We start from the raw sequence: 22,404 nt of genomic DNA on the forward strand, positions 1-22,404 counted from the left end.
TGCCTTGCCTGTTTCGGTGTGATTAGACCTTCCTGAAGCATTATAACAAAGAAGGTGTGAAGGATACCAGGGGCTTCGGCTTCCACTTGGACAGTTACTGCATGGGAGGCTTCTACTGCCTTGAATGCCTTCTTTAACTCCTCAAGCTTTATCTAACCCTTCTGAATCAGGGCCGCAATGATATCTTTTAGCGTGAAGCAGTCATCTGTATGATGATTGATTCTTCGATGATAAGCACAATAATTTTCTTGAGAATCGATTCCAGCTTGCTCAGGAAGCTCGATTATATTTTGTTTCAGCAATAACCGGAACAATGCAAGAACCCATTCCTTCTCAAAGGGGTAGACCTTGTTCCTATGCCTGGTGAAATAATTATTTCAATTAAGATTCGCTTGCAGGGGTACTCAATTGTATAATTGTTGTTGCTTGCCTGTCTGAGGAGTTATCTTTACTGTGCTCACCCCTTTGGGTAGGTCTAAAGTTTGGGATGGAGCCTTCTTTAGGTCAGTGACGGTGACGGCTGCATTGATCACTCCTTTTTGTTGGCTTCCTTGGGTGTTAGTCCGAGAGCTTCCATTACCCAAGTTGTTCCTTGAGCTTGCAGACGGTTGTCATGACCCGCCGTGATGGAATGATAGACTTTCTATGCGGTCTGATTTAGAAATCAGCTCTGACATGGAAGTCAGATTAGAGGCCTCGACAAGTAGCCAAATTTCTCCATCTTGATATGAATTGGTCCACAGGCTCATTCGGGTCTTGAGTCAGGGAGAGAAGCTCGATTCTCTCGACCACATAAAAATGCTGGTGGAACAGCTTCTCCATTTCCTCCCAAGTTTGTACTGAGGTTGGGGGAAGTTCAGCATGCCACTGAAAAGTTGGGCCGTCAAGGGTTTCAACAAACTGACAGAGAAGGAGTCTCCCATTAGCCGCTGTTTCTCAACATGCTGCTTGGAAGTGGGCAATATGCTGATTCGGGTATGTGGTTCCATTGAATAGAGGAAACTTCCCTTTCTTGTAATCTGAGGGAAACGAGACCTGGTCAATGTATGAAGGTTACGGCATTTGATAAGGTGTTGTATCTTACATCCCCAAAACTTGTCTGTTCTTTAAGCTATGGGTTACCATATCATCAATGTCTGCCTGCGAGACGAGGTGAGGGACATAATTGTCCTGTGAGGCTGAGGGCAGGAGCTGCCTTGGAGGTCTGCCATCGCAGTTGTGGGAATTGACCTCATAGTTAGCTGATTATCGTGTGGTATTTATACGATCAATCTTCTCCATCATTGCGTGCACCATATGCCATCTTCCTGTGAATCAATTTTGTCTATAACCATCAGACTCTGACTATTTTTCTAGGGAGGTCAGCCTTAGTTGCAGTTGAGGGCTTGCGAACTTGAAGGGTCGCACACGACAGATCGGTCAGCAGGGGGCCAGCATGCTTTGACTTAACTCGACTTTTGTATGTTGATGGCGTGAGGACCGGTTCTTGACGGTCTTGGGACCGTGGCTGTTGAGGGGCTGGGTCGTCTTCTACGACACTAACCACAATGCAGGCCTCACAGACCTTTTCTTTACGCTTCATCAGGGCCATCAGAGCTGGTTACCCCGACGGCCTTGGTCACTTGCTTGGTGAGAATTCGGAGACCCCTATTGCGTTTAGCTTTAAGGTTTTGATGGACCTCGCGCCAAAACTATGATCCGGCCTGCGGTTGGTCAGCTCTTCTTGCACAAGAGAGAGTTGTCTCCATCAGGTGCGGCAAAGGATGAGGGCTAGGGACTGAAGTCATCTTGGGCCGAGGAGGATGAAGGACTTGATCTTCCATACGGTCTTCGCCCGGAGCTCTCTTATGGGGCTTCAGAGACGCGACTGAAGTGATGGCGCTGGTTCAAGATGGTGCTCTTGGGGAAGATCTTTGACTACCATGGCTGAAGGTGCTTGCTCGAAGAAGGAGCAGGCAAGAGCAAAGTTAACCTATGAGGAAGCCTGAGTCGAGGGCGAGAGGCTGTCTGAAATGGAGACGTGTGTGCACCACTTGAAGAAGGATCACGGGTGACTTGGAGGTCAGCCCGGGCTCGAGCAAGTGGTCTTGCCTTAGGAGGCCGAGAACTGCGATCAAGTGTCTGTAAGAGAATAGGTGGAGGCCTGCCGCTTATAGGGTGTGCTTGTGTGTGCTGAGTAGGAGGACAAGAAGATCGTCTCCTGTGTACTCGGGTTGGCGCACTAATGGCGTTGCCCTGAGCAATGGGATGCATATGAGCAGCGTATGCAGGACCTGGCCTTGGGAGGTCTGATCCTGGTCGTTGACTTGAGGTAACATAAGGGTTGCCCCGCTTGTGACTCGAGTGGGTGATCTGAGAGCCTTATGGTGTGTGCAAGGGGTGGACGCCGCATGGTCTCTAACTCGATGTGTTGAGCCTCTAAGGATAGAGACTTGTGGTGGTGCAGGAATATAGGGGGTAGCCTTGCGGCGACCCACAAGAGCAAAGACAACTTGTTTGCCTTTTGTAGAGAGGGACTGGGAAGCCTTCTGGCGTACCTCATCAATACGACTGACAAGTGACTTGCCGAAGGCAGGGTGGACGCAATGTGCGGCAATTGATGTGCTGTCGATGCTAGGTGCCTTAGTGGAGGTTCCACTAGAGCGAGGAGATGGGGAGTTTAGGACTTTTAGGTCCCTCCTTACGCCAATCCAAGTTAAGGCCTAGTAGCTAGACCCCAAAAGAAGGGTTGGGAATGAAGTTAAAGGAACTTGTTCCCAGGGGACACTCACGAATGCGGGAATCCCTGATCCGAATGAAAGGGTTAAAAAACCCCGCAGCCATAAGTGCAAACACAGAAAATAAAAAGAGAAACTAAGCCAAACAAGTACGATCTAACTAAGGGGTAGTAAGTCCCCAGTGGAGTCGCTAAGTTGGTTAGGTGCCTCGATCTCGCCCTCTGGATCAAGATGATCGGGCGATACATGTCTCGGGTTTCAAGGAGACTCAAAACTTTGAGATCGCTCTTTTGAGAACCTCGTTCGAGAATAAAGGCAGGTATTACCAACTGGTGAGAGAGGAATTTAAGTTGGGTTCGGGATATACTTGGGTTGACTCATGTGGACACCCTCTTAGATCACGAAGAAAGCCCTCCAGTCGTAAAACTAGTTCGAAATCTCCTACCTTGGCTTGTATTCCCCTGTTTTCTGCAATCACACATATATGGCAAATATTATAAGACAGGTCGGTCAATAGACCTCATCTTGCCTTCAAGTGAACGTACACAAGCGTGCATATTCAAAAAGACGAAGAGAGTAATGAGAGAAGAAAGATGGGGGAGAGAAGAATTTGATCAAGCAGGGAGGTTAACACAATGACTAAGCTGGTCGTAATTGGCCTGACATGGCAGTAAAAGGAGCTCGGTAACTCAAACTGACTCAACAGAATTACTACTAGACGTCAATACCGATACTGACTAACTAGACATGATGGTTAGTCTGTCGTGACAATAAAGTGGGCACAGTAATTCTGGCGCAACAACATTATGGCTAGATGACAAGACTACCATGGAAGGCTAATCTCGACCTCTCTTATTCAAACAAAAGAATAACAGAAAGAATGGAGATCATAGAGAAAGAATAAGGAATAGGATAAGAGAAGAAGAAGAGAAAAGAAAAAAAAGGAGAGGAAGAGAAAGAAAGGAGGGGAAAAGCATGAGAGAAGAGAGAAGGAAGGAGCAAAGATACAAACGATAACAAGAGGGGGAGAAAGAAAATTTGGTCGGTGATATGTCTCCGCCGGCTATGACGAGTAAGGAGAAGAAGGTGAAGGCACAGGCGGCAATGTGCTCCCACCAATGTGACAGAAGAGAGAGAAAGAAGGGAACACAGACGACGCTTGATCTTCATCGGCTGTGGCGGAGGAAGAGGCATGATAGGACGTAGTCGATGCTAAGCTTTGCAGGCTGTGTTAAACAATTATGAAATAAAAGACATAGATGATGCTAAGTAGCACCTACTGTGTTTGAAGAAGAGGAGAGATAAGACACATGCAGAATTGAGCTTCACCGACTGTGTTAGACATAAAAGAGAAAGAGGACACAGACGGCACAAAGCATCACCGACTGTGTCAAGAAGAGAGGATAGAGAGGACACAGGCAACGCTGAGCTTCGCCTGTTGTGTTAGACAAAGAAGAGAGAGAGGACACAGACGGTGCTAAGCATCACCGACTGTGTTAAAAAAAGAAGAAAGAGAAGACACAGACTACGCTAAGCATCGCCCACTGTGTTAGAAGATGAGGAGAGATAAGACACAGGTGGCATAGAGCTTCACTGGTTGTGTTAGACAAAGAAGAGAGCAAGGACACAGATGATGCTAGGCATCATCGGATGTGTTAAGAAGAGAGGAGAGAGAGGACACAGGCGGTGCTGAGCTTCGCCGACTGGGTTAGACAAAGAAGAGCGAGAGGACACAAACATCGTTAAGCATTGCCGGCTGTGTTAAACAAAGAAGAAAGAGAAGACATAGACGACGCTAAGCATCACCGGCTGTGTTAGAAGAAGACGAGAGATAAGATACAAGCGACACTGAGCTTCACTAACTATGTTAGACAAAGAAGAGAGAGAGGATATAGACGGCACTAAGCATTTTTGTTATGTTAGGGAGAGAGAGGACACAGGCGGCACTGAGCTTCATCGACTGTGTTAGATAAAGAAAAGAGAGAGGACACAGATGGCACTAAGCATCGCTGGCTGTGTGAAACAAAGAAGAAAGAGAAGACACAAATGACGCTCAGCATTGCCGGCTGTGTTAGAATAAGAGGAGAGATAAGACACAGGTGGCGCTGAGCTTCACCGACTGTGATAGACAAAGAAGAGAGAGAGGACACAGACGGCGTTAAGCATTGTCAGTTGTGTTAAGAAGAGAGGAGAGATAGAACACAGGGGAACTGAGCTTTTCCCATTGTGTTAGACAAAGAAGAGAGAGAAGACATAAACGGTGCTAAGCGTCACCGGCTGTGTTAAACAAAAAAGAAAGAGAAGAGATAGACGAAGCTAAGCATCACCGACTGTGTTAGAAGAAGAATAGAGATAAGCACAAGCAGCATGAACCTTCACCGACTGTGCTAGACAAAGAAGAGAGAGGACAGATACGATGCTAAGAATCACCGGTTGTGTTAAGAAGAGATGAGAGAGAGGATATAGGTGGCGCTGAGCTTCGCCAGCTGTGTTAGGTAAAGAAGAAATAAAGGACATAGATGGCGCTAAGCAGCGCTAACTGTGATAAGAAGAGAGGAGAGAGAAAGAGGTAAAGATGAGAAGGGAGAGATAGAGATGAGAAGAAGAGAGAGAAAGAGACATAGAGATGAGAGGGGAAACATCGGTGGGAACTCGTAGAGTTGGGGAGATCGTAACGATTGCGAAGACAAAGGGTCGTGGGCTGGCGAATGGTCACCCACAGCACGCGCTACAACAGGCCACGCCGCAAGTGTCAAGCGGCATGTCTGGATTTCTAGGGTCGCACATGCATCGCGTGCTGACAGCTGGAGCGAGGCATTAATATGCCTTGGTTCGTGGGACGTCGATAGTCCTTGGTTGATCACGAGATGGCGATTCCTCCTGGTGGAGATGTTGATTCTATCTTAGTGAGCAGACAGTGATACCCACCCTCTTTTACGAGACGGTGATTCCATCTTGTTGGGCAAACGGTGATAGTCCTGCCCTTGTGAGAGTAGTTTCTTCGTGGTCTCTTAACATCCTTCATTTTTGTTCCAATGGTCGAGTCTTCGGGGGCCATTCATGTTGTGAAGAACCTCCCACGAGAAAGGGATCTTGGCACTGACGTTTTCACCGGCGAGAGCTGAGTGTGAGGTTAACTAATATGGCTCACCAATGCCTTATGAGAACCCAGGTGGCCCCTGAGCGTCACCTTTGTGAGTGCGCCGTTCAGTTAGTGATGAGGGAAGATAATGATGGAGCCGTGAGCATAGAGGAAGGGGTAGGCCTTCTGCATTGCCTGCATCGAAACGTGGCCTCTAACGCGAACTTGCCTACCGTAAGTAAGAGAATGGTGGAAACCCCAGGCATGCAATGGTCCTCTTTTGGTTTGCGGGTGCAAGGGGAACACCAATATTTAAGGGGCTATTCCTCTTGGACCTTGAAAGTCCTACGGGACTTCAAGGATATTTTGAGACTGGCTTCTTTGCTGATTGCCCTTTAGTGCTCACTGGGCTACTACGACCGTTGTTGAAACATGGACAAAGTGTTGTTAGAGACCTGGAGCCATGGTAAAAACACATGGCTGCTTCGTCACGGAGAGGCATGGATTTCGTTGATGGATCTGCACTTCGTCGACGGGCTGCCGCTCCTCGGTGACATGTATGATGAGAGTATTGCCCCAAACTCAGTAATTTTTGGAGGGGAAAAGGTTGGTGAAGAAGCCCCTTCCACTAGACTTCGTGAGTTGTTCAAGATCTATCAACAACTCTATGATGAGCCAAAGAAGGGGCAGGTTACCTTCGCCAAGTGAGTAGCGTTCTTTTATGGCGACTATACGAATGAAGTTGGTCTGTTGCCAAGAAATGTGGGGAAGGAAAGCCCACCAGTTTTTGAGCTGTGGGAGAAGAATGGACATGTCTTCTTGGCATCTTACTTGGCACTTTTCTTGTGCAAATTTTCTCTATCGGGAGGGTCAGACGTCATTCATCCAGAAACTTTTTATGTGGCCTATGACATGGTGCGGGGGAGGGAATACGAGCTCGCATAGCCCGTACTGTGCAACATTTATTATGGCCTGGGTGCCATTTCCAGGGGGAGACCGTACCAAGGGGATGAAGAGGGGAGATTTCAAGACCCATTTCCATGTTCATTACGTGTACGGCTGGCTTGGAGCTTCCTTTCGGGACATATACCTTAGAACCAAGGAGCTGGAGGACAGCATGTGTCCATTTTTCCTGAAGATTGCTGGGCAGAACGCAATTTTCCATGCCCCGGGCCATGCGCGCAGCCTAATTTTCAGCGACCACCTCCACATGACCCAGGTAGAGTTTCCAGTTGGAAGCCTCACAGACCGTGCATACATCAACGAGCTGCACTATCACCTGGATGGTGACTTCACCAGTTCGAAAGAATTGATGTATATGCTAAGTGTCAAAGGTGGCATTCTCACCTATCACACTGTCCATGGCGCAAAGCTTGAGGGCTATTTTCCTCATCTATTCGTCAGGTAGCATGGGCGGGATCTGGGGTGCCCATTCTCTGTGATTTTTGAGAAGCGGCATAGCAAGGCAGCTTGTTGGAAGAAGGACAGATTGAGAACCCGTCGGGAGACTTAACACTAGAGGCACGTTCGCACTGCATGGTCCACATGCTTGGAGGCCACCCAGGTCAACAAGTACGCGATGCGCCATTTTGGCAGAACGACACGGGCAGCCAAAGCCCACGATCATTGGTGGAGGATCAAGAACAAGGTGTACTGAGACACGGACCACCCCTATAAAAGGGAGCATGGCAGCTGGAGCCAAGACACCTGGCAACGAAAATTGGCTAAGACCCCTCCCCTAGGAGAAATCTTTAACCTAGGCTTTCCTTATGACTGGCGTGTAATCAGGCGGCCTCACCGACTTATCGTTGACAATTCTTTGCCACAGATTCTTAGTTTGGAGAAGAAGACAGAGTATTTTTTACCACCACTCTAAGATCTTCAAATGAAAGGAAGGCCGTAAATGAGCTGATAGGGAGCGGCCTTCATAGTAAACTAGCCACTAGCTCTTCCAAGTCTGGGGCTTCAAAGGTTGCTCCACCTAAGCAGACGAAAGGGAAGAAGAGAAAGCTGGCTACTACTTCTAAGCCAGCGGAGAAGAAGAGGTAGACTGCTGTGCCCGGGTCGGTGAAGAGGAAAAAGCAGGCTATTGTGCCCGAGCCGGTGAAGAGGAAAAAGTAGGCTGTTGTGCTTGAGCCAATGAAACGAAAGGAGAAAAGCGAACGGCCCCAGCGACTCTTCGCGCCTCAGCCAAGAAGGCAACCAAGGCTTCGACGGGCTAGGGGGGTAAGGTCCTCATGTTTCGCTAGCCAAGAGATGGCTCCTCATCCTCGTCTACTTTGGAAGGTTGTACATCTCTAGCCTTTTCCTGTACACCTTCTGCTCTTGTGCCCTCGCCTTCTCTCTCTCATGAACTTTCTCCTGACTCTTCAGTGGTTCGAGTCAGTGCCTAGGAGCCTACTGCCCCGATTATGGTTGAAGGGGAGGGCCCAGTCCTAACGGAAGTGAGCGGAGCTGATTAGATTGGTCTTGAGGTGGTGGCAGAGGCAACGAGGGTCGCTGGAATTCTGACAGTCACCGTGCCTACCAAGGAAAGGGAAACCCTAATGGAGGTCATGATAATAGAAGAGGATGAACCCTCAAGAGCTGAAGAGGGGCCATTCAAGCAGCAGGAGACGACTGCCTCGAGCGATGGATATGCGGGGCTTGGAGAAGCAAGACACCCTGAGGGATCAAGCTTACCGGGCCCTGAGGCGGTGCTCGTGACTATAGAGGAGGTGTCACGTGGTGAAGAAGGAGAGGGAGGGGATGTCGAACATCCCGAGGTGGAGATGGCTCTGGAGGAGGGGACACAGGGAAGGGTCACTGCTCCAAGCGAGGAGATTATCGAGGTGCAACCCAAGACTAAGGCGGTGGCTCCAAGCGAGGAGGGCAGTCTTGCCCCAGCTACAGTTGTGGTGCTTATAGATGATGAGGTGATGGTGCCTGGGCATGAAAGGATCGAGCCCAACGTGGTCATGACCAGGGGCAAGAGTGAGAAAGCCATTGCTGAGGTATCAGAGCAGCTTGAGGTTGCTCTTGAGGAATCTGAGACCTTGGTTGTAGCTGGGGGTCCTCCTACTATGGTTGCTCTTGCTGCATTGCCCAGGCCTTTTCTCAGCAGGTTATCAAGCGTCATTTTTGTGATGCTTTAGACAGGCCTCCAGCAATTGAAGGAGCAGTCTTTTGTAGAGCTTGGAGCGGTGATCCAATGGTCGAGGGAGATTGCCCTATGGGATGTGCCCGAAGTCCTTCCTTATTTTGACAGAGTCGTCAATGAGCTGGAGGGATGGAGGGTGAACGCCTTGTGAGAAGAAGCAACTGTGTAGCAACTGGAAAGCCTGCAGTTGCCCCCTTTGGAGTCTTCTCTTCTGCGCTACAGTGAGTTGGTAAACACTCAATCGTAGCAGTTGGATGCCATGGAATCATAGAGATCAGGCCTTGCTGAGGAGGCCATCGCCCACCATCGCAAGGTGATGGCTCTATGAGCCTAGATATTAGAGTTGATGCAAAGGCTTGACAAGCGCGAGAAAGAGACCGTGGATTGGGAAGCGAAGGATAAAGTGCTTTTTGATGGTGCTTTGGCCCTCCAACATTCTTTGGGAGAAGCGACCACCTTAATGGAACAAGAGGTGGGGCTGGTTGCAGAGCTAAAGAACGAGATTGAACGGGTGAAAACATCGGACAAGGGAAAGATCAATGAAGCCATTGATCGATTTTGATGATGACTTCTTTGCCTTTTCTTTTTTGTTTCTTTCCATCGTAAAGGAAGGCATCTTGTAACATCCTTTTGATTTGCAAAAGAAACAATTCTTTTGATCTTTCTTTCTATTTCGTTGCTTCCTCCCTTTCTTGGTTTGATACGGGATAGAATAGCCTACTCCTTGCATCATCTTGTAGCAGCCTGTTGTGGCTTCAATGACTTCGAATGGGGGAGAAGTGGCCTCCACACCCCTTAGTGTTTGATTGGAGAGGGGCTCATAATTCATGGTTCTCATGATTCGATGAGCCTTCTCGTTGTAAATGCTCCAGTCTGGGGAAGCTTTGGCTTCGATTCGAGGTGCATTAGTCTTGAGCTCATCATAAGTCTTAGTCTCAGGGACAAACTCCTTTAAATGCTTTGAAGCAACGCGCATAGCCTTTAGCTGATTCTGGAGGTTATGCACCTTGCTTCACAGCTCCACCATGGGGTCTCATTCCTGAGAGTCAAAGGGTTGATTCTTTTCTGCCTGTACTTCTTCAACAACCCCCGAGAAGTGTAGGACTTTCTTCAAGCTGCCGGTGATCTTCTTGTTCAAGGAGGATGAAATTTGGAGCACCTTCCATGGTGGTTGATTCGTCAATTCTGCCTCTAGGAGAGCGACGAGGACATGCAAAACCTTTTATCGATATGATGTATAGGTGACCCTTGGTGCTGGAAGGTCCACCTCTGGGGCTTCCTTGGACTCAGGAACTACTTTCGACTCGTCGTTTCGTTCTGGCGAATTAGAAGTAGAGGGAGAGGCTTCATCTTCAAGAGAGGGCACCATGAGCTTGGAGAGGTGGCCAGGTATACTTGGGTGGATGGGGCTCAGAGGGAGGATCTTGCCTTGTCTTTCCTCTTCTTTGAAAATATCCATGATCATTCGCCCCAGATCGTCGACGTCGTCATAAGATGAAGGTTATGTCTCTCTCACAAACTTCCGATCATCATCTTTTGGCTTTCCTGGTGCTGGAAGGTATGTGAAATAGTACTTAACGTTAGCATAATGAGTTTCAACTATGGGGAACAGTCTTTTGTCAGCATAGACCGTGTGTGTCCTTCCATCTCGGCTGTACTTGAAACATTGGTGGAGTGTGAAGCCAAGGAAGATCAAGCAGGACGTTTGTAAGAGGTATCGGTGTCAATTACATGGAACTGAGCGTAATCGTTGAGATCACCAATCTTGAGGCAAAGACACACTGTGTCGGCTGCCTTTTCTCTTGATTGGTTGAACCCTTGCACAGTTATGTGGGTAGGTGTGAGTCGTCAGACCCTAATCCCAGTCAAGTGAGAATCCTTCTTGAAATCAGGTTAACTGCTGACCCTCCGTCCAGCATGATCCGATTGAGAAGGTAGGCATGTAGTTCACCATTCACGAAGAGGGGGTGATTGTGGAATTTGCCTCCCAACTGAAAGTCATCTTTGGAAAAGGAGATTTCCAGGCACAAACTTAGAATGGCTGAGTCAACTTCAATAGGTTCCACCTCTGTCTTGTACACCTCTGAGTTAGAACGAACCTGGACCAAAGACATACGATAGTCTCTAGACAGCAGGAGGGCATCATAAATACTTAAAAGGGCTGGAAGCTTTCTCTAGTGCCCAATGACGTCATACTTCACTTTATCCTCATTAGTCTTCATGTTCCTGATCCAGTCACTGGTGTGGTAGGGTAGGTTTAGGCACAGGCTTTGGTTGGGTTTTGGTTTGTGACACTGGCTGACTTTGTTCAGCCGATGCGGTCTAGGTTGATAGGGTAGTAATAGGAATCTGTATTAGGGACGTAGAGGTTTGAGGTTTAGTTTTAGGGGAAAATGAAGGATCAAGAAGTTTGAGGACCTTAAGCTTTTCAAATGTAGGTTGTAACTTATTTTCTGATCTTAGACCTATTTGCTCCGCACTAGTTGGTACTTCCATGATTTGCACCATGTGGGAGGCCTCTTTGGAACAGGAGTCTGAAGCCTAGCCTTTGCTCGAGTTGATAGGGCATCGGTGGCTATAGAGAATCCTACCGCCTGGGCCATATTTCTCTGAGGAGTTCTTGCTGTGTCATGGTGAGGCTGGTGCCTCTGAACTCTTTGCTTAGAGCGTCAAAGTTTGGGTATCGTTGAGCTGCACTTGCGGGGAAAATAGAGGAGGTGAAAGGAGAAGAAGAGTTAGAACATTCCGGGCATATTTTCATGTCGTCATCGGAATTGGACGTTTGCAGGGGGTATTTAAGGCCATGCCCCAGCTTGGACCGTCGTGGGGTACTTTTAATGTCGTCACCCATTTTGGCCGACTATTGAGATACTGATAACTCAGGGCCATCTACCGATTGGATGAGGCAAGTTGCGCCTATGATAAAGTCCCACAAGGTTGGCAATGGAGGAAGGGGCCTGAAGATTTCTTCCTTGACTGGTGGCTGAGGAAGATGATTCCTTAGGCAGGCAGACCTAAGTGCTCGCCGTCTCCTTTGGGATCCCTGAGGGGGTGTTTGGACAACCCTATCACGGTGGTAAGTGGCCCTAGCTTGGTAGACTGCCTTGCATTTCACGGATTTGAGCCTACTTCACCCATGGTAGACTTCCTAGGGCTGAGAGGTTGAGGGCTCTAAAGGATCCAGTGCATGCTCATGAGGGGCTTGTAGAAGGGCTTCCTCCTGAACGAGAGCAAAGGCTTGGACGTTTTCTAAGAGAATCTCAATGATGATGTGGCCTTGCTGGACTTTCTCCATGATTATAGCCTCAAATCCAGTGCATTGCTTGAGTTTGCAACCCCACACTTGATGATAGGGGCACCAGAGTTTTTTTGTGCCCTGGGCAAGACTCTTAGGTTGTCTAGCTGATTTGGGGGTGACAAGGCCCTACTGGAGAATTGTCTCAAAGAGGGCCTACAGAGGGTCTTGCTCAGTATTTTGCTGGGCTTGCGTCAGGGGGTTTTCTTGCACAGGCGGAAGAGGGACCTGAGGGTGTCTTGTCAGGTTGCTCTGAACCTCCTGACACTGCTATATCTTTTATGTCAAGAGTTTATGGAAGCCAGCGCACTCGCTGATGTCATGACCTCATATCCGGTGGTACGAGCACCAGAGGTTCTCGATCCCTGGAGGCAGGAACTTGGGCTGCCTTGTCGGCTATGGGGTGGTGATTCCTTCTTTGAGCATTATAAAGAAAAATGCAAGAAGAATAGAGGGTGCCCCGTCGTTCTCTTGGATCGTGACAATGTGAGCTGCCCAGAATGCCTTTTTCAACTCTTTGAGCTATCTAACCCTTGTTGATGAGGGCCTCGATAGTGTCGTTGAACTTATGGAAATCATGAGTGGGGTGGGCTACTTTCCTATGATAGGCCCAGTACTTCTCATTTGACTCCTACCGCGGCGACTCTACAACATTGACCTCTAGCAGCTGGATCATGTTCTGTTCTAACAGCAGTTGGAGTAGTGTAAGGGTCCACTCCGTGTCGAAGGGATAAACCTTATTCTGGTGCTGAGTCCAGTAGTCGTTCTACTTACTGTTTTTAGGAGGCAGGACTGCATTGTGGGACTGCTACTTACCTCTGGCCTCAGGGGTTTGTGCTTTAGAGAGGTCGAGAGTTTGGGGAGCCGGGCCTTTGGTGTCAGTCACGGTGACGACCGCACTAATCATTACCTTTTAATATCCCCGACTGCTGGAGCGAGAGTTTGAGCCGAAGGATTGCTGATGAGGGTTGTCATGGTGCTTGAACAATCCCTCGATACGAACTACCTTAGAGATGAGCTCTGACATGGAGGATAGATTGGATGCTCTCCGGGAGCATGTTTCGTATGCAGGTCTGAACTGCTTCCTTCTCAGTCATGGGGGCGGCGTGAAAGGTCGCCAACTCTCTCTATCAGGTAATGAACTTGTCAACCGGCTCACCAGGGTCATGTATCAAGGTGAGGAGCTCGATGGTTTCCACGTTCCTTTGGACTTCGTAGAATCATTGATAGAACAATTGCTCCATTTCTTGCCAGGTGTGCAACGACTTTGGCAGCAGCGAGCATACCACTGGAAGGTTGGTCCTTCGAGAGTCTCAACGAACTGGTGGAGGAGGAGACATCCATCAGTTGCTATCTCCCAGCAGGCTGCTTGGAAGTGGGCCTTATGCTGGTGAGGAGACGTGGTACCATTGAACAAGGGGAGTTTATCTTTTTGATAGTTCAGGGTAAACGGGACCTGGTCAATGTACGAGGGATACAAATTTTGGTAGAGTGCGTCTCCTGCATGCCCAGGACCTTGTTCTTGAGGCTATAGGCCACCATAGCATCTATGTTGATTTGGGAGACCCCACGATAAGAGGTGCTGTCTTGGGAGACCGGAGGGGGAGTCAGCCTAGGAGCTGTGTCCTCACTGGTCTTGGAATCAGATGAAGAAGGGGACCTGGAGGCCTCTAGGCACTCCATCTTTCCAAGGATGGCTTGCATCATTTCCTTGAACTTATTCATCCGCTCCTCCTGAGTGTCGTTCGGGTCATTGATCACCATGACATTGACCGTTTCTTCTGGGAGACCAAAGTTAGGTGATGCAGCAGACAGCTGAGGCTGACACAGTTAGTCTTGAGGGGCTTAGCTTGTCCCGACTTGACTCGGGCTTTGTATGACGATCTTGTGAGGACCGGTTCGTGACGGTCTTGGGATCGTGACTTCTGAGTGGTGATCACCGAACAGTATTCCTTGACTTGCTCAAACTCCGGAGTTTGAAGAGGGAAGAAGGGATTACAAGGCAGGAGGTCGTCAGGGGTGGTAACCTCCATTGCCTTTAAGGTCTCCCTGGTCAGGATCTGCATGCCTCTCTTTTGCTTGATGCTGAGGCAGCTGTGGACCTGATTGTAGAACCGAACCTGAGATGTAGACTACCCCATTTTCTTCGAACAAATGAGGGCCATGTCTATGAGCTGGAGCAGGGAGTGGGGCCCAAGGATGGAGGGCATCTTGGGTTCTTATCTTGGAAGGTGGATGCCTCTGTCTGACATCAAGCTATTGCTGTTGGCGGAGGGTCAATCAACACAAGGAGGTAGGGAGCGAGGGACTTTTAAGTCCATCCTCACCTTTCCAGGTGATGACCTGGGAGCACAACATAGGGTCAATACACAGGAGAAAGGTTTAGAACGATGTTCACGGAACCTATTCCTGATGAAGACTCATGAGTGTGGAGATTATGAAACCCCCGACTTGGATGAAGGGGTTAAGCCACCCCAATTACAGCTTTGGGTATAGTGAGTAGGAATAAAAAGAAAGGAAGGTCAAACAAAAACAATCCAACGATGGGGTAGCAAATCCCTAGTCGAGTCACCAGGTTGGTTAGGTGCCTCAATCTCGCCCTCCAGGTTGGCTTGACCTGATGGCATGGTTCCGGGTTCCAATTGGACTCAAGACCTGAGATCACTCTCTCGAGAACCATGTAAAGAAGACACAGGCAGAAGTACCAACCAGTGAGAGAGGAATTAGGGTTTTGAGGCAGGACTTACCTCACGTGGGTCCGTGATACACTCAGGTTGGCTCACGTGGATGCCCCCTTAGATCACATTGGAAATCCCCCTTGGCCTGTGGCCGGTTGAGAACCACCTCCCTTGGCCTATTATCTCCTTTCTTGCAAACACACACATATTAAAAAATATAGAGGTGTGGGTCATAGGAACCCGCCTTGTTATAAAGAGAAAAGAAGTGAAAATGAGAGAAGAAGTTTGACCAGGTGGCTAGGCTGGCATGATGGCTAGACCAGTACGGTGACTGATTTAATGTGGTAGTAAGACGGGCAAGGTGACTTAGACCGGCATGGTGACACTACTACTCGACGACAGAACTAACACCGACCAGCCTAGCACAATGGCTAGTCTGACGTGGTAGGAAGATGGGCACAATAACTCAAACTAGCACGGTGGAATACTGCTCAATGAAAGAACTGGTAAGACGACTATGTTGGAAGGTATTTTTCATCAACATGGGGGCCCCGCTCAATAAAGGACTAGCAAGTAGTGGAAATTTGAAAAGTCTCAGAATAGCCCCAGACCTGGACACGATCTTCATGCGATCTCTCAAGAGTCTCCTTCCAAGTTTCGTCACAATCCGACATGCCTAAGGTAGTGCAAACTAAGAAACGGTTCCGACAGAATCGGCCTCTAGCACCCTAACCCGGACCCCTATAACTAGAGCTACATTTTCAATGTCTCAAATATCTATGGGACCACCACCATTGGATCCGACACTATTGAACCCCTAGGGGTCAAGTTTCAGCTCAAACAGACATTTCAGGAATAAGTTATAGGTGAAAGAGTGAAACATGAGAAGCCTCACGCTATTCCTGTGAGACCACCCTACAACACTATACCATTGAAAGGACAGTCACGACCAGTGAATTTTGATGCTCATATCTCACTTGTCTTAAGTTGGATCGTTCTCAAATTTGGGGAGCATGTTCGTCTAGTCGAGACGAGCGATTTGATATGTGACACACCCCGTGATGATACCAGATCGTGAAGAAAAGCTAGAGGGATGTTTTTTATTTGTGAAGAAAAGTGCAGGAAATTCAGTTGTGTCGTGCCTCGTTCGAGTGGCCAAATCATGTCGCTCATGAGCCTGATCGACGCGAGACAATTCCCTTACGGGCATAAGGTCTTGAGCCATCTCTGACCCCGTACATGATTAACGGTCAGATTCTGCATACAAAGCCGACGAACAGATTGCAAATTTCGTGGTCGGAATCCTTGATTCCGACTAAAATTCCAAATTCGCAAAATCTTCATTTGGCCATGGAATCGAGCTGTGTTTGGTGCCCCGTGATTGTAGTGGCATGCTAAGTGTGATTCAGTGAAGAAAACATAGAAAAACGTCATGGAACGAACACACAACCGATCCAAAGTTTCAAGATCTACTCAAGTTCCAAGTCACATGATCGGGCACCAAAAACGCGAACCATGGCTCGAAGTTGGTATCAAATAGATCGCCATGCTAAGCTCTATAATAAACTATCATCTTACTATCAACCAGGTACAAGAACGACCTCGGATCAACCATGCAAGATCACGCAAGTCCTAAGGCAACACAGGGACTGGTCTGGAATTCCATGACTTGTTAGAAAGGGGCAAATCTATCATTTTGCACCCTCTTTTCTAATTTCTTTTAATTCAATTTAATCTTAATTTCAGCAATTAGGGTTACTTTTGATCATCCACCCATGTTTGCGGCATACCTATATATATACGTACTATCATTGTACGCAAAAAAGAGGAGGCAAAGGCAGACACACACACAAGAGAGATTTTTTAGTTAATACAAGTTTCTTTTTCTTACCATTGTGGTGTCATATTTGAGAGAGAAAGTGAGGTGAGAGAAACTTTTGGCCGGTACTCCTAAGGTTGAGGTAAATCTTCCCTCTATTCCCTTTTTTTCTTTTCTTCTTCTCTCCCTCCTCCCCTCTCTTCTCCCTCTTCTTCGTCTGTGTTCCTTGCAGAGATCGTAGATGGCAGTGGTAGTGTCGTGCATGCCACTCCCTCAGCTTCACAGGCTGTGAATGATAATGGCAGTGTGATGCACGAGTCCCCGTCCCCTTCTATTCGTCTTTCTCTTTCTTCCAGTGAAGTCTGTAGAAGGTGCTGCCTATTGCCACCCACAGGTGTAGCCGTGACATCTAGGCGAAGAGCCCAGACGGCGAAGCTTATTGCCGCCCGTAGGGGTCTTCCTCTACTACCCGTCTAGCTGAGATGGTGATACCTATCGCTGCCTGCTAGGCGCTTTAGCAAAACCTATCGCCATCCGTGAGCTTCCTCCGTATGACCGGCGCCCACCACCATTCTCCCTGCATCCCATGCCTATCACCGTGCGACCTAGGAGAAACAATTGTCGTGTGCCTCATCAGGAGGTGGTGTCGTCCACAAGGGATGAGCCATCTCCTTGCATTGCCCACCACGATACCTATTGACATTTAGACTTCCCCTTTCTTTTTGTCATCTCGTTCTCTCCTCTTCACCTATTACTCCTTTCACTTGACTGAAGGTAGACCTAGCCTATCATCGACATGCCGACCTTGGTTTCGAGTAGTTTTGCCGCCGTGCTGGTCCTGATAACCATGCCCGTCTTGTTACCACTCCGAGTCGATGATTTATGGTCGTCATGCTAGTCTCACCCCCATGTCAAGCTCTCTTCTCTTTTCTATCTTTCGTCGAACCTTGCATTTCATTGCCTCCTCATGTGAACATGCATTGCTCTAAGACAAGGGTGGGTTCCTTCGACCAACTTGTCTTATAAAGTAACCATAGAAGTGTTGTGCAGGGGAGGTAATTTCGAACCAGCTCAAAGCAGCTTGGGGGCTTTCTTCGTGATCTAAGAGGGGGCCCAGGCGAGTCAGCCTGAGTAAGTCTCAAACCCACCTAAATTCCTCTCTCATTGGTTAGCATACCTTTCCCATGAGATATGTTCCGAGAGAGCGATCTCAAATCCCCGGTTCACCAGAAACTTGAGACACGTGCCGTCAGATCACCTAGATCTAGAGAGCAAGATCGAGGCACCTAATCAGCTTGGCAACTCCACTGGTCACTTACTACCCCTTAGTCGGCTCGCTCTTGTTTGACCAATTTCTTTTTTACTTTTTGCACCTTTTTCTATGGCACCTGGGTTATTTAACCCGTTCATTTAGGTTGGGGAATTCCATATCCCTGCACTCGTTGCTATCCCAAGGAAGCGAGTCGCTCAAGCCTCCTTTCCTACTCTCCTTTTGAGTCAAGACTCAAGATTCGGCTCCCAGATTCTCACCTAGATTGGTGTGAGAGGGTACTTAAAGGTCCCTGCCACCCAGCTTTCTCGCCCTGGTGGACTCTCCGCCAAAGCCCCTTGCATGGGTAGCACTCCTGCTGTCGCGCACCCTGTTACTAGCAATTCTCCTAGCAGCCACAGATAGTCTCTTGAGGGTGTGGAATCTACATATATCCCTCAAACATCCCAAATGATTTCACTTATCGTTTATCTTGAAGCCCAACATTCGGCAGAGCATGCTGTTGGAAGGTATTTTTCATCAACATGGAGTCCCCCGCTCAATAAAGGCCTAGCAAGTAGTGGAAATGGGGACAGTCTCGAAGCAGCCCCAAAACTGGCCAAGATCTTCATGAGGTCTCTCAAGGTTTTCCTACCATATTTCGTCACATTACGAAATGCCTAAGGGAGTGCCGACTGAGAAACAGTTCCGGTATAGTCAGCCTCAACACCCTGAAACCCTATAACTAGAGCCACATTTTTCAGCATCTCAAAATATTGTGGGACCACCACCATTGGATCTGGCACGATTGAAAACCCCCAAGGGTCAAGTTTCAGCTTAAACGGACATTCCAAGAAGAATTTATAGGAGATAGAGTGAAACCAGAGAAGCCGCACGCTATTCTCGTGCGGCCACTCTGCAACACTACACCATTGAAGGGACAGTCACGACCAGCGACTTGCGATGCTCATATCTTACTCCTCCTAAGTCGGATCCTGTTTAAATTTGGTGAGCATGTTCGTCTAGTCAAGAAAAGCAATTCGATATGTAGCACGCCCCATGAAGATACCCGAGCACAAAGAAAAATTAGAGAGAAGTTCCTGATCCATAAAGAAAAGTGCAAGAAATTCAGCAGCATCGTGCCTCGTTCGAGTGGCAAAATCATGCCGCACGTGAGCCCGATCAATGTGAGACCAATTCCATTGTGAGCGTAAGGTCTCGGGCCATCTCTGACCCAAACCCCGTACATGATTAACGGTCGGATTCTGTATACGAAGCCAACAAATAGACTGCAAATTATGTCGTCAGAATCCTTGATTCCGGCCAAAATTCCAAACTCGCAATATCATGGAATCGAGTGCATTTGGTGCCTCGTGATCGTAGTGGCATGATCAGTGTGATTCAGCGAAGAAAACACATAAAATATCAAGGAAAGAACACACTATCAATCCAAAGTTTCAAGATCTACTCAAGTTTCAGGTCACATGATCGTGCACGAAAAACATGATCCATAGCTCGAAGTTGGTATCAAATCGATCGCCATGCTGAGCCCTACAAGAAAACGATTATCTTACGATCAACCAGGCAACAGAACGACCCCGGATCAGCCACGCAAGATCACGCAAGTTCTAGGGCAACACAGGAGCTGTTCTAGAATTCCACGACTTATTAGGAAGGGGAAAATCTATCATTTTGCATCCTATTTTCTAATTTATTTTAATGCAATTTAATCTTAATTTCCATCAATTAGGGTTACTTTTGATCATCCACCCATGTTTGGGACATACCACTATATACAAGTAGCATCATTGTACGTAAGAGGAGGCGGAGGCATACACACACACAACAGAGAGGTTTCACTTAATACAAGTTTCTCTTTCTTACCATTGTGGTGTCACTTTTGAGACAGAGAGTGAGGTGAGAAACTTTTGGTCGGTACCCCTAGGGTTGAGGTAAATCTTTTTTCTCTTCCCTTTTTTCTTTTCTTCTTCTCTCTCTCTCTCTCCTCCCTCTTCTTCGTCTAAGTTCCTTGTAGAGGTCATGCACGGCAGTGGCAGTGGCAATGTCGTGCATGCCTCTCCCTCGGCTTCATAGGTTGTGCATGGCGATGGCAGCGCTATGCACGAGTCTCCCTCTCCTTCTCTTCGCATGTCTCTTTCTACCAATGAAGTCTATAGATGGTGTTTATGATGAAAAATCGAACGAACTTCAGGCAAAGATCTCTCTGATTTTTTACACTTTAAATAAAATAAAAAGGGAATAAAAGAGTGGTAAAGAAAGTGGGACAAATTAAATTCAGATCTGAGGCCAGGTCTACTAGAAAACGAGCAGATTTACTCTCAGATCTATGGCAGAGCCAGCATGATCCAAGACACGAAAAATAAGATTTTAAAGCAAATAACCAAATCAAAATGAAATTAAAACAATAAAAGAAAAATAAAAAAAAGAAAGAAATGATAGCGAATTGAGCTGGATGGCCTGAGACTCCTGAGCCTTCTGGGGCTGGCCCTTATCAGAACTGGTCCTCTTTTGTCTCTCTGATTCGAATGTTCACCAACAAGTCTGTGGTTGAAAAAAGGTGGTTGTGCCCTAAGGGTATATCTAGGGTGGTTGTGCCCTAGGTCTAGGTTTTCTCATACTTAGGTTTTCTCTAAGGAGGCTTGGGTTCCTGAAGCACTTTCTAGGGTTTTTTCTTCTCTTGTGTAACTCTCTCTCTGGTTTTTTTCTCTCTGATCTCTATATGTTCTCTCCCCTAGGGTTTTGGTCCCTTGTATTTTATATCTCTATCTCCTCCCTCCTAGGGTTTCGTCTCTCTCCATCTTACATCAAATGACCACAAAAAAAGGCCTTATAGGGGTGAAAATTTGTTGGGACGAATAAACTAACGTAACAAACATATCCCCAGTCAAAATGTCAAATTTTGAGGGTCATGGATCTGGGCGACATGGGCAGGTCACACGGGAGACACTGTTCGTGTCGCACAAGTCAAAAAGTGTCATAATTGAAATTGTTTTCAAGAGTGATCCTTAGCCTCTTATGAAGATACGAAAAAACATTTGGGTCAAAATACATTTTTTTACTATTTTTCATTATTTTTTGGTAAATGCAGGATGACTTGAGTGACATTGCCAATGTTGCCTGGGCGACACTACTGGTGTCTCCTAAACCAAAAGTTTTTCAAATTGATATTTTCCAATTTGAGTGTCTTCCTCAGCCTCTTGTGAAGCTCTCAGAGAAACTATGGGTCGAAAACAATTTCTTTATTATTTTTAATGATTTGTTTGGTAAAACATGGCGTTTACAAAAATCTGGTCAAAACAGGGTTTCTATAGGGTTCCGGGTAAGCAAACTGGTTCTGGGTCATAGGATAGGTTGTGTGAACTATGGATTTGGGTTTACTATATTAAGTGTGATCTTAAGAGTTTAGGAAACCACAGAATTTTCCAGATTTAAAATGGGGTGTCTACAGTTTCCCCTCTTTGGCACTTCCTGTCCTTCGAGGGACAGGTGAGTGGAAAAGAAGTATATACTTTGGCGTTCCCTATCCTTCGAGGAGCACGCGAATGTCAAAGATTTCTTCTTGAGGTCACGTGGTCAGAAGGCACACCAGCTATCCCTCCAAGTCATTGTGCTCATCAAGGTCACCCACCTAGGGCATTTTTCCTCCTAAGGTTTTTAGCTTGAGATGTCGATGAGTTACACAAGCTTGAAACCCAAGTTTGATTTTCTGGCCATGCTACTTAACTTCAGGGGTTTTGGAGTTCATAAATTTTAACCCTGGCATCTTCTTTGATCTCCTTAGGTTTTCCTAAGGTTTTCTATATGTTTAAGAAAAGAGAGGATAGTGCAGACATTGAAAATTTGTTCCTGATGTAACGTGGTCAGAGGGCACACCAACTATCCCTCCAAGTCATGGCGCACATCACGCTCACCCACCTAGGGTATTTTTCCTCCTATTGTTTTTCGACGTGAGATGTTGGTGAGTTACACAAGCTTGAAACTCGAGTAGGATTTTCTGGCTATGCCACTTAACTTCAGTTTCAAATCTACAGACCTACATTTCCCTGGATTTCCTCAATATTTCATAAGGCTTTCTATAGGAAAAGGCTTTCTATAGGAAGAGACTTGTCTAACCGATTTTGAAGAGAGAGATGAGTAGCAACGCAGTAATCGTGCCAACACGGTAATCATCATTTACGGGTATCCAAGCTCCTTTGTTTTGAAAGTCGTTTGGAAATTTTGAAAGTAGGGGGAGATTTGAAATAGAACCCGGAGCAAGGACATGTTACGATTTTAACAAAGAAATTAAAGTTTTTGAAGACACAAGACATATAGTAAAAAATTTTCAAAAGAGAAATATATTTCACAAAAACAAATTTTGGTTAACAGTTTTAACTCCTGCAACCATAGAGCCCTCTAAGAAAT

The sequence above is a fragment of the Amborella trichopoda genome, chromosome 2 (genome assembly GCF_054954075.1).
Source record: "Amborella trichopoda isolate Santa Cruz 75 chromosome 2, AtrichopodaSantaCruz75HAP2 v2.0, whole genome shotgun sequence".
Lineage (NCBI taxonomy): Eukaryota > Viridiplantae > Streptophyta > Magnoliopsida > Amborellales > Amborellaceae > Amborella > Amborella trichopoda.